Here is a 13666-nt window from a genome sequence, read left to right as displayed (position 1 = left end):
TGCCAAAAATTTGATATCCATGCATAATTTTTTCATAATATGTATTTTCCCTGAGCTTTGTGCAAATTCATCAGTATATGTATCTGTGTGTGTGGTCATATGTTCATATGTTGTTTAATGATGGGGATTCATTTTGAGAAATGCACCATTAGGCGATTTGGTCATTTTGCGAACATCAGAAAGTATACTTATACAAATTCTAGATGGTATAGCTGCTACATACCTAGACTATGTATAGTAAATACTGTCATATAAGCAGAGTTATCAAAATGTCATATGCAGTACCCAACTTTATGCTCCTTGACTTTCAATGGCGTTATGCCTCAATAAACTCATCTTAAGTTGAAAATGTTATAAGATAGTAAATTTAATAAACCCAGTCTGCGTAACAGCATAGCAACACAGTAACCTGTAGTGTATCAGTTGTTTACCTGCATGATCTTGTGACTAAAGGGGAATTGTAGTTTGTTGTTACTGCCCAGTGTTGTGATAGAGGAGCACATATTTCTAGCCTGAGGAAAGATCAAAATTCAAAGTATGAGCTCTACTTTATACAATATGTGTCACTTTCACATCATTGTAAAGCCAAAGAAATTCCAAGTTGAACACCATGTATATAAATATATGTGTGTGTGTGTGTGTGTGTGTATAAACACATATATACATATGCTTAGATTGGCTTATGTGATGCCAAAGCAAGTCCCAGATCAGAAATGCAGGTCTCCCAGCAAGAGGATATCACAGGTGAGCTGAAAATTTATCTTCTTTTGGGAGAAGCCTTAGTCCTGCTTATTAGATGATCAACTGATTGTTTAGGATAGTCTCTCTTAAAGTCAACTGATTAGAGCTTTAATTATGTCTTCAAAACAGCTTTATAAGAAAACCAAAAGTTGTATCTGACTGAATGATTGGACATGGTGGTCTAGCCCAGCTGATACATCAAAAAAGTTATCACACACACAAATATTTATCTGCAGCAAGAGACACTGTAAACAAAGATAAGCAAGAGACAGGGAAATCCATATTTACAATACAACAGGTAGTAGACAGAGAATTAATATTCAAACTTTATTGAGTTTTCTCAAATCAACAGCCAAGATAAGACCTGACTGATAGAGAATCAAGATGCCTAAAGAATGAGAAGCTACACTCATCGCAGCCATAGAAAAATACCGGAAAAACAAAATAAGGATCATGTTCCCAGGGAACTGACCAAGAGGAATTCTCAGTAAAGTAACAGAACAGCATAGAGACTCCCAAAGATAGCAAACAGGACAGAAACCACTACTGCTGGCCGCCCTAGCAGCTGTCACTTCACCTGCACAACCAGCTCCCAGCCAGAGGACACCATCTTGCCGAGAATGAGGGTGGGGAAAGGTGAAGGTGCCTTCTGCCATCAGCAGCCCTAGTGGCAAAAGAATTCCACAGTCCTTACTGACTTCCTACTCTAGCCTGGGGAGCTAACTGGGGTCAACCAACAGCAAACAGCTGGTAGAAAAATAGGCAAAGGATATGGACAGGCAATTTATACACATAAAATTCAATAGCTTGATGAAAAAGTAAGGAAATGCCCAAAGACACTAGTAATTAGAAAGGTGAAATTTAAAATAACTGATTTTCTGGTCATTTTGGCAAACATTCAAAGAGGTAAATAACATAAAAGTTGGAAAAAACATGGAGGAATGGGCATGAGCATTCATGCATATGAACTTTGTGAGAGAGTATTTTCAGAAAGGAAGCCTAGCATTAACTATGAAGGCTGTAAGTAGGCATACTTGTAAACTACTGCCAGAGATCTGTCCTCTCTTATTCCTGTTAATCACCAAATTTCAGTGTTTGATCATTTATGATTGAGTTTCCCAACTAAATTTCATGATTCCTCACTCTCTGAGTTCAACTTGCATATTACTACTAGAAAGATTTTCCTATTTTTTCTCTCTTTTTATACACATATACTTCAAAAAATTCATGGAAAGGTAGAATTTACAGATAATTTTATTTTGTTGGAAAAAATTTTGAAATTCATGAAGTTTTTTCATAGTATACATTTTCAATGAACTTTACAAAGGCCCCTCCTTCATAACACAGGTTTAAAATTTTGTTTACGCCAAAATAAACTTATCTTTTAATTTCATTTCCCACAAAGTTTTTGAAGTCCTCTTGTATACCACACCCCACTACAATATTCTTCAGCATTGCTTTTAACAGCCCCAAACTGGAAACAATCCAATTATGTAACAATTATGACAGGCTTATGATATGTTCATGCAATAGAATAGTTGCAATAAAGAAATGAATAAAAAAAGAAATGAATGGACTACTAACTACAAGCATAAGCATAGATGACTTTATTTTATTTTTATTTTTATTTATTTATTTATTTTTTGACAGGCAGAGTGGACAGTGAGAGAGAGAGACAGAGAGAAAGGTCTTCCTTTTCTGTTGGTTCACCCCGCAATGGCCAACGCGGCCGGCATGCTGCAGCCGGCACACCGCACCGATCCAAAGCCAGGAGCCAGGTGCCTCTCCTGGTCTCCCATGTGGGTGCAGGGCCCAAGCACTTGGGCCATCCTCCACTGCACTGCCGGGCCACAGCAGAGAGCTGGACTTGGAAGAGGAGCGACCAGGACTAGAACCCAGGGTGCCAGGGCCACAGGCAGAGGATAAAGTTGGGCAAAGAAGCAAAACACCAGCGAAAACATCAACTTTGCATTTCAAGAAAGTTCAAAAAGAGGAAAACTAAACCATCTTTTTTAGCGGTACATTAACATAAGGAATACAAGGACACGATTATCCTAAATATGCGGATAAGAATAAGAGTGGTAGGGAGGCAGGCGGTTGTGAGTCAGAAACTGAACTCAGGAGATTCCAAGGTGCTGTTTATCTTAGATTCCTTGACCTTGATGAGAATCACCATTAAACTGATTATCTATGTTTGGTGCCTTATCTCAATCTAGTCACAGTTCACAATTAAAACACATAAAAATTCCATCATGGATATTTCTGACATGTTGGCATTCTGTGTCTTGACATAAATGTTGACTGCATAATTCTGTCTTTAACTTTTTATTCAATTTAATATTTCTAATACTTTTCTATAAAACTAGACTACAAAAATATTAAACAATAAAATAGATTAAAAACCTTTATGATTTACTCCTTGCCCACAAAATGAATTTCAGGCTCCTTAGTCTGAAGTGTTAAATCCTTCCATAGCCTGTACTGACTACCATTGCCTTTCTAATCCTAACTTCCCGTATCTTTTATGGAAATAAAACAAGTCTTTAAAAAACCCCAACAGATACTTATTTTACTATTGCCTTTAACTAAACAAAAAACAAAACCAAAAAACTCCTGACCTTTTGCCTTATTCTTTATTTGAAGGTAAGGGGGGCGGGATTTTGAATTGCCTACCACACATTTTTCAAAGATGAATCAGAGCAGGGTGAAACACTTGCTCCGTCTTTGACGATGATGACTATGTGTCTGTAACACAATTCTCAGAAAGAACAAATTTCTCCCAAGTTGTTGTCTAGCCGACCTTGTGTGTTTAAGAATTGTCTTTCTGATTTAAATCAGAAAGGCATGGGTATGTGATGTTAGACATTGGGTTGGGCCCACCAAAACTGAAAAAGCAGCAGCCTGAATTAAGCCCCGGGTCTTCCTGCATAGACTCAGTTTCACACTTAGTCATAGTCAACTTCACACGTAGACACCACTGAAAGAACCAAAGCCAAATGTTCCTGGAAAATAGGACCTAAGTTTGCAGACACTGGCTGCAAAGATCTGAGCTCCATTCTTGGGGTGGAGAGCTCACAAAGAAGACCCAGGGGCAGCTTCCAGGGGAAAAGACAAGGGAGGGGCAGGATGTGGTCTTGGTGACTCACAAGTGCCCCCCCCACCCCGCTCTTCTGAGTCAGCATGCAGCCACATGGCCCCACAGGGTGCAGTTATGGCTCCCGGATGAGCTGTCACACCAGGTCCTCCCGGCCTGCCCTCATGAAAGCACTTGGTATTTGCAGAAGCCCAGTTTGTCCTAAGAATTGCTTCTCCTATCTCTTCAAATCAGGCTAGCCACACAGCTTTGAAGCTTTCTGATAAATGGCACAGTGGCTGGAGGTGGTGCTGAGCTCACTTGCCTTGCAGGCTCCTTAAAATGGTAAGGTAACATCATGCAGTTGGAGAGAGCCTAGCACGGTTGTTGAGAAGCTGGGTGTTGTAACCAAGCCCCCAGGTTCAAACTGCTGCTTGGCACCTTCCAGACTTGTGATTTTGTAAGTATGTGTACCATGTTCTTCTTGCCCCTGGGGAATGAATTGTGTTCATGATGTGGATGGTACAGTAGGAACTCAGTAGCATCCTCCTGGTGAGGCCGACAGTAGAAGTTCCTGCAAGAGCCAGCAGAGCTGTGGCCATTCCACTGGTGGCTGTATCTGGCCTTTTCAGATCAACTTCTTTTACTTGGCAATATGCTTTTGAAGTCCTTCCACATCTGTTTGAGGCTCATTTCTTTTTATTGTTCAAAAATATTCTATTGTAAGGATGTACAACATCTTGGTTGCTTCCACTTTGGGGCAATTATGAATAAAGCTGCTGTAAATATTTATGTGCAGCTTTTTATGTGTCTATAAGTTTATGACTAATCTGGGCAAATACTTAGGCGTGTGATTGCTGGATTATATGGTAAGACAATGTTTAATTTTGTAATAAAATTTCAACTGTCTTCCATAGTGGCTGTACCATTTTGCATTCTACCCAGCAGTGAATGAGCTTCCTGAATAATACACACATATACACACCCCTACTTCACACCACATGTAAAAACCAGTTCTGGATGGACTGAGAGATAAATCAATAAAACTTCCAGAAGATACCACAGAATATCCTGTTTTAAAATCTTTTTGAAGCACTAGCTTAAGAAAATGAAAAGGGAACCCACAGATTAGAAAGAAATATTTATGAGACATATTCAATAAAGAACTTATATACAAAGAACTGAAAACTCAACAGTAAAAAAAAACATTATTACAAATTGGGCAACTGATCTGAATAGACACCTCACCAAACAGGATATGCAGATGGCAACATGAAAAATGTCCAACAGCATATGCCACTGGAGATTTTTTAATTACAGCAAGATATCACTACACGTCTATTAGAATGATCAAAATCCAGCATGCTGAAAACAGCAAATGCTAACCAGGATGTGGAACAAATAATCCAGCATAATTTATCCAACAGATCGGCCTGTCCCCAATGCATTGCAGGACCACTGAAATGCAGGGAGAGGATGTGTGGCTCTATTGGCTCTATTCTTGGTCTGTTTTTTCTCTATTTGTGTCAGTAGCTCACTTTTTAAGTTGCTGTCACTTTAAAAATAACCCTTGATTACTGTTAGCTAATCTTCACAGTGTTTTGGGATATTCTTTAAACATTTTTAAAGTTTAAGATTTTTATTTAAGAGGGAGAGGGAGAGGGGTGGATGGAGAATGAGCGAGTGAGCTAGCTCCTACCTGCTGGTTCACTTCCCAGTGGCCAGGGCTGGGTCAGGCCTGGATTGGATCCAGGAGTTAGGAATCCAATTACTGGAACCTTCACTGCTGCTTCCCAGGGTCTGTAGGGGGCTGGAATCGGGAGCCTGAGGTGGGGACTGACCCCTGGCATTCTGACGTGGAACATGGGCATCTTAACTGCTAGGCTAACCCCCTGCCCCGTTACTGGAATTCTTCATCCTTTGCATTTTGATATAAAGTTTAGAAATGGCTTGCCAGTTTCCACTCATGACGATAAACATATGTTTAACAAAAAGCCCTTCTGAGAACTTGGTTGTGGATGTTTTGAATCTACAGGTGGGCATTCTCAAAACTTTTGGTTTCAGAAGCCATCTATCCACTTCAAAATTATTGAGAACTCTAGGGACGTTTTGTTGACATCGGTTAAATTTATTGATATACACTATAATGGAATTGAACATTGAGAAAATTTGAAAATATTTTCTAATTAATTTAGTAATGATAATAAATGCATTCCATGTTAAATACATAAGTGATATATTTTAAGTGAAAATAACAGCATTTTCTAAAACAAAATATATTACTGATTAATATGTTTTACATTTTTATAAATCTCTTTAATGTCTAGCATAGCTGGATTCAGTCTGTTGCATTACGTTGTTTCGATTGAGGTGCATGAAGACAGACTGGCCTCAGACATGCAGGTAAGTAAAAAGGGAGGCGTCTTTATTAGAATCCCCAGAAAATGGTGAATATTCTCCTTTGAGCATACAGTGAAACACCAAAACTGCCAGTTCACTACAGGATAATTGCAGTGCTTGATACTTGTAAAAACTGAATTCCCTAACTCCATTGTCTGGATCACCTATGGTTCTGTTTAATTGTCTGTTTTGCTCCTCATATTCCCCTCACCCCCAATTCTTGTTCCTTTCTCCCTGATTCCTAGAGTATTTGGTCACTGTTTACTGACAATCAGAACTGTATACAAATAATCGTGAAGTCCCTGGGTGATGTCATCTGTTCCAGAGAATAAGTAATTTCTTTTTTCTGGAGGGCAGATAGAATCCATGGAAAACACTTTAGTTAAGGCTTTTCTGTTTCTGGATGCTTCTTATTCACATGGTGCATCCCTTTAAGTATCTCTTTTTGGTGCTGGTCCCTGAATTCCGGCTTTTCTTTCCTTGGTACCATGAGATTGCCTAGATGTCTGCTTTGCTTTTTACCTTCATATTAGCTGCTTCTGCCTTCTTGCCCCATATATGCTCCTCTTAGAAATTAGGAAATGCTGGGCTGGCGCTGTGGCGCAGCCGGTTAATGCCCTGGCCTGAAGTGTCAGCATCCCATATGGGCGCCAGTTCGAGACCCGGCTGCTCCACTTCCAATCCAGCTCTCTGCTATGGTTTGGGAAAGCAGTAGAAGATGGCCCAAGTCCTTGGGCCCCTGCACCCGCGTGGGAGACCCATAAGAAGCTCCTGGCTCCAGATCGGTGTAGACCTGGCCGTTGTGGCCGACTGGGGAGTGAACCATCAGATGGAAGACCTTTCTCTCTGTCTCTCCTTCTATGTATATCTCTATCTGTCAAAAAAAAAAAAAAAGAGTAATAAAATATGAGTGATCTTCTAAGAGTTCATGGGAAAGACATATGAAAAAATACTTAGCTTTAAAACATTTTTGCACCAAAAGAAACATCTTTTAATTTAATTTTCTGTGAACTTTTTAAGTACCCCTCATACTGTGAAAAAATATTTATTCCAGAAAGCAAATATGTTTTAATATTAAAGGAATTAAGTTATATCTCATCCAAATGCTTTAAAAATCAACAATCTTTTCTACTCAGATAATTTTTCATAGTAATTTTAGCTTGAATATTACCTTCTTATCATTATAAAAATATAATTATCTAATCCAGGGATTGGCAAATATGACTCATGGTTTGTTTTATTTATTTATTAATTTATTTTTTGACAGGCAGAGTTAGACAGTGAGAGAGAGAGAGACAGAGAGAAAGGTCTTCCTTTTCCATTGGTTCACCCCCCAATGGCTGCTGCGACTGGCATGCTGCGCCGATCTGAAGCCAGGAGCCAGGTGCTTCCTCCTGGTCTCCCATGCGGGTGCAGGGCCCAAGCACTTGGGCCACCCTCCACTGCACTCCCGGGCCACAGCAGAGAGCTGGACAGAAAGAGGAGCAACCAGGACAGAATCCAGCGCTCCGACCGGCACTAGAACCCGGTGTGCTGGCACTGCAGGCGGAGGATTAGCCTAGTGAGCTGTGGCACCAGCCTCATGGTTTATTTTTGTAAATAAAGTTTTGTTGGAACACCGATATATCCATTCATTTACTATTATCTGCATTATGTTGCATTTATGCTACAATGGCAGAGTGGAGTAGATGTGAAAGGTGGTATGGCTAGAGCCTACAGTATTTACTCTATGGCCCTTTAAGAAAAAGGTTGCCATGTTTTATCTATTTTATCATAAGCAGTTTTCTTATGTGTAAATTGAGGATAATATTGGTTCCTTCACTGGCTTGTTATGGGAATTAAATAATTTTATATCACTATACATATATTTGTATCTGTATATGTATATGTATATATACAAGCATCTAGTAATAGTATCTTACTTATTAAGAGTAACAATAAAAGGGAGATCAATTAGCAGGGCCAAGTGGTGGTTTTTCCATTTCCTACTGTTCAGTTTTTTTTTAAAGATTTTTTGTGGGGCTAGCGCTGTGGCGTAGCAGGTTAAGCTGCCACCTACAGTGCCGGCATCCCATATGAGCGCCAGTTCAAGTCCCTGCTGCTCCACTTCTGGTCCAGCTTCCTGCTGGTGTTCTGGGAAAGCAGCGGAGAATTGCCCAAGTGCTTGGGTCTCTGCACCCATGTAGGAGACCTGGAAGAAGCTCCTAGCTCTTGGCTTTGGCCTGGCACAGCTCTGGCTGTTGTGGCCATTTGGGAAGTGAACCTGTGGTTAAAGACTCCCTCCTCCCCCATCTCGCCGTAACTCTGCCTTTCAAATAAAAAAAATTCTTCCTTATGTTTCATTAAAATATCTCCGACATTACATTTATGTTCCTTCAATCCTTTTTTTCCCACTCTTTTGAATCCAAAGAGAACAAATAATCAGTGACTGTAAAATCCTTCAGTTACATGTGTCAGCTGTAAATGAACATTCCCAGTATTCTCTTCATGGAATCTGCTCTGTCCTTCTAGGTCCCTCATTAATTTTTTTGGTGTGCTGATCAAAATTAGGCACATTTCCATTTATTATTTTAGATACCTGGACAGGGTCACATAGTGTCCATCTTAGTAAAATACTCTTAACATACAGACTTGAAAATTTATGGCCAGAAATGTTAAGTAGTTGAACCAAAAATGGAGTTTGCTAGTAAAAACTCTGAGGTATAACCTACCACTTACTTGGAGTTCATTCATTACTCCTGAATTCAGTTGTGGTTACATATTTTCATACCTTGGGGACTTGAAGTCAATGAAGATGTGGTCCTTGTCCTCCAGGATGTTAAAGGTCATGTTATTTTCCATGATAAAAGGATATATAAAGTAATGCGGGAGGGGCTTATCTAGAAAACATCTATATAGTTTCCAAGGATTGTTCTTACAGAGTAAATAACACAAATTGGCTGCTTCAGACAATGAGTATTTATTCTACCATGGTTCTGGAGGCTATAAGTGCAAAATCAAGGTGTTCCCTGTGAAACTTGTAGGGTAGAATCATTCCTTGTCTTGTCCTAGCTTCTGTTAGTGGCCAGCAGTCCTTGGTGTTTTTGGGTTGTGACGGCATCACTCCGAACTCTGCATCTCTCATCAGATGGTATCATCTCTGTCGGTGCCCAAAGTTCTCTTTTCTTAAATAGAGACGGTCATACTGGATTGTGGACCACTGTGATGACCTCATGTACATCTGCAGAAACCCTATTTGCAAATAACGTCTCATTCACAGGCACTGGGGATTAGGACTTCAACATATGTGTCATGGGCAGACAGTTCAACCCTTAGCAGAGTTTACAATGGGCATCCATTTTACTTCTCTTCCATTGTGTAGTTAATTGATTTGGGTGGTAAAAGCTTGTCCCTGAGTTTTAGAGAATGGACCCTAAATAGGCCAAGCCAATCAGAATAATCCTGTTTCCCTTGCTGTTGCTATTGATTCGTGTACATAATGTAATCCAGAATTAGACCAATCAGCATCTGGTATTTTCCAGGGGTTGTTCTATAGATGAGGGAAACAACTGTGTCTTTCTGCAAGTAAGGCAATAGGTAGCCCAGTTTCTACTGGCAGCCATTTGCGGTCATGAGAAAAAGCCAAGGCAGGGACAGAAGCATGATTTGTAGAAAGAGAATTAAGAGACTCACACTCACAAAAATGGAGCTGTAGCCCTAGACTTTTCAGTAATACATGACAGTACTTTGCTTATTGCTGGAGCGGACTGGATTTGAATTTTCTGCTTCTGTCAACAAGGATCAGCTTACCTTACAAGGCTACCTGTGGAATATCCAAGAGCTTTCAGGGGAGCTGATAGATTTCTGCATTGGAGGAAGCATATAAGCTAGAGATAGAGAATTCTGAGTCCATGTATTTAGTGTACTTGAAACCATGACAATGGGGGAAGTTATCCACAAAGCATTAAATGAAAATAACCCAGATGCTACAGAAAATATTTGAATTGATTACGGGAAGCTTAGGACACCATGAAAGGAACTAATATATGTTGGCTATATAGTCTGTGTCAGAAAGTACATTAGCACTTAACCTACCGTGAGTCAGTAATTCAATGCTACAAGTGTATGTCAAAAACTTTGGGGCAAAATGGAATTAAAAGGTAAGATTTTTTGGTACACAAAATTGGAAGCCAAGCATTTTTTTTCATAATGTGCATTTTTCCATGAGCTTTTTGAAGATCCATATATATATATATGTATATATAAGATCTTAGCATACAGCATTGTATGGGTATAATAATTATTAGGTTTTGTGGATATTACAGCAAGTGACTAGTAGAGCCAGGTTTTTTGGACTCATTTATCTTAGTATCTTCAGGGCTTTGGGTAGGTTATAGGCTTGAAAGTAAATATAGAGCATAGAGAAAGTGAATTAACAAAAGTAATTAAGAATATTTAAGTAAATTATGGTCTTTGTAGGGTGACAGAATGGCAGTATTGACAACATATATACCTAAACATATGAGCAGGAAATATCAAAATTTGTTATTTTTTGGTGGTTTGGTTTAAAAATACCAATAAATGAACTGAAATACAGTGAGAAGTTCTTTTCAGTCTGGTGCAGTGTATAATTTTGATTGGGTCAGATAAAACTGGATGCTTGGGTTGGAGGCTGGGCCTCAGGAGAGAGGGATGTGGGCCTGCTGCAGGGAGCCTAGCGGGGCAGAAGAAAGCGTGGGCTCTGGAGACACGGTGAAAGGAGACCCAGACTCAGCAGAGTACACTGTGCACCTGCTGTGTGTTAGCCGCTGTGCTGGGGACCTATGCGGTCTTGTCGATTTGAAGATGAGGAACTGAAGCTTTGAGAGATTAAGTGGTTTGCTTAGTGTCACAAAACTAGGAACAGATTGAACCTGGAGTCCTAATTCCAAGAGCAATTTTGGTTTTTAATGATACCTCAACTTTCTGCCTTAGATTCATTGAATAACTGGATACAGAAGAAAGATGAAAGGGGAAGAACCAAGGTGTTGATTGGGTTTTCCAGTTGGGTAACTGAGAGCATGTTGATACCATAAGAAACCATGTTTGTGTGCACAAATATGCACAAACTTGTATGTGTACATGTACATACACACACACACACACACATTTTCCCATCCTTTCTATTATGGTCTGAATGAGGGTGTCCCCTCCCCTCTCCCAAATTCATATGTTGGAATCTAATATCTAATATGATGGTGCTAATGGATGGAGTCTTAAGGAAGTTAACTCATGGGGTTTTTGCCTTTATGAATGGAATCAGTGCCCTTATACATTATATTTATGTCCAAAGACATGAAGGGAGCTACTTTTCCCCTTCTGCCATGTGGAGAAGTAGCCATAGGGCACCATCCATGATGCATCTTGATCTTGGACTGATCAACCTTTAGGACTGTAAGCAATAAATTTCTGCTTGTAAATTACCCAGTCCAGGGCATTTTGTTGTAATAGCTCAAACAGATGAAGACACTCCCAAATTCATAACACTATACACATTCTCTAATTGGCATCCATAATAATGCAGTACATATACATCCCATATCTACACCAATGTTGTGAAATGAACTCATGCAGTAAGCCTCCTAATGAGCACAAAATACAAACAGATGTAATAAAGGTATGCAGCTAACATTTACGGAGCACTTACCAAGTCATCGCACTGTTGGTAAATGTTGCACACATGTTATGTCATTTATTCACAATAATTCTGTGAGATTCTTTTAAAAAATATTTCAGAGGCAGAGAGACATGCAGAGAGAGACAGAATAAGAGAGCAAACTTATCATACCTTGGTATATGTTTTAGAGCTTTACCCATAGCAGACATTTGGTTAAATACATGCATCAGCATCTCTGTGGTAAATGGGGTTGCTTCTAGCTAGTCTTTCCTGTTGTTACTTCCTAGGCATAGTTTACATTTTCGAGTCGTCCAGCTCCTCATCTCCGGTACTTGCTTTGTCTTCTTGCCTGTGGACTGCCCCTTCTGGAACGTGTCCAGCAGCTTTCACCGCCACTTCCAACACAGGGCTCCTACTTGCAGCTCTACCCTAATTTTGAGCATCTTCCTATGCCATTTCTGAAGCTGCAAATCCTAGAAGCCATACTTTTACGGGTGTCCAGATACCCCTGGTGTGAAGGAATGAAGCTCTTTGCATAGAGAAGGGAATTGTGGCCCAGAGTCTGTTTGGTCTTGCTTGTCCCTGGAACCACAGGTAGTTTATTTATGACCAACAGAAAACTTACTAATCTGTTTTCTTTCAGTGGCAAGTGGCAGGGACCCAATTCAAACTTAAGCACAGGAAGGAGTTCTCTCTCTCTCTCTCTCTCTCTCTCTTTTTTCTTCCTTCCTTCCTTTCTGTTATTAGAGGCAGAGAAGGAGAAAGACATACAAGCAGAATAGGAGAAAGAGACCTCCCATTACTGATTCACTGCCCAAATGCCCTGCAACCGTCAGGGCTGGGCAAGGCTGAAACTGTGAGGCAGGAACTCAATCCAGGTCTCCTGGGTGGGTGGCAGGGATCCAACTATTTGAGTCATCACCTGTGGCCTCCCAGGGTGCACAAAAGCAGGGCGCTGGACTTGGGAATGGAGCCAAGACTTGAACTCAGGCATTCTACCATGGGATGCAGGCTTCCCAAGCAACATCTTACCTGCTAGGGCAATAGCCTGACCCAGAAGGCATGTCCTGACTCACTAGAATAGGGGAAATTGAGGTATAGCATCAGACATACTCTAAACATTGTAAATTTATAAAATTTTAAGAAGGCATTTCTGAGTATAGCAAGTATGATAATTTGAGTTTTACTTTTAGAAAGTTTCAAAGAGGGGCCGGTGCTGTGGCACAATAGGTTAATCCTCCACCTGAGACGCCGGCATCCCCTATGGGTGCCAGTTCTACTCCCAGCTGCCCCTCTTCCAATCCAGCTCTCTGCTATGTCCTGAGATAGCAGTAGAAGATGGCCCAAGTGCTTGGGCCTCTGCACCCGCGTGAGAGACCAGGAAGAAGCACCTGGCTCCTGGCTTTGGATTGGCACAACTCTGGCCATTGTGGCCATCTGGAGAGTGAACCAACGGAAGGAAGACCTTTCTCTCTGTCTCTACCTCTCACTGTTTGTAACTCTACCTCTCAAATAAATAAATAAAATCTTTTTTTAAAAAAAGAAAGTTTCATAGATGGAAAACTATTTTTAAAAAATCTATGTGATAAGAGTGGGAATAAGAGAGGGAAGAGATGTATAATTTAGGGCATGCTCGGGCTGACTTGCCCCAATTGGTAGAGTTGGAAACATACCAGGGGATTCCAATTCAATCCCATCAAGGTGGTATGTGCCAATGCCATCTCACTATTCCAAGTTATCAATTTCAGTTCACAATTGATCATAATGAAAGGACTAAGAGTCAAAGGGAGCACATAAACAAGTCTAGTATCTGCTAA

General features: G+C 40.3%; 1 long non-coding RNA gene across 5 annotated transcripts in view; it reads left to right on the top strand.

Annotated features, from left to right (window-relative positions):
* The window catches only part of LOC103349473 (translation initiation factor IF-2), a 73317-nt gene that overhangs the window by 57248 nt on the left and 2403 nt on the right, over positions 1-13666 (top strand). For 3 of the 5 annotated variants that reach the window (XR_007922367.2, XR_011383216.1, XR_011383215.1), the window contains one exon: positions 6142-6217. The exons of the other annotated variants lie outside the window; for them this stretch is intronic. This is a non-coding gene — a long non-coding RNA (translation initiation factor IF-2). The remainder of the gene's footprint in view (positions 1-6141; positions 6218-13666) is intronic. 5 annotated transcript variants of the gene reach the window in all.

The sequence above is a fragment of the Oryctolagus cuniculus genome, chromosome 16 (genome assembly GCF_964237555.1).
Source record: "Oryctolagus cuniculus chromosome 16, mOryCun1.1, whole genome shotgun sequence".
In the NCBI taxonomy this organism is placed as follows: domain Eukaryota; kingdom Metazoa; phylum Chordata; class Mammalia; order Lagomorpha; family Leporidae; genus Oryctolagus; species Oryctolagus cuniculus.
Note: the sequence above shows the minus strand (reverse complement) of the source record. Positions and strands in the feature narration are given on the sequence as shown.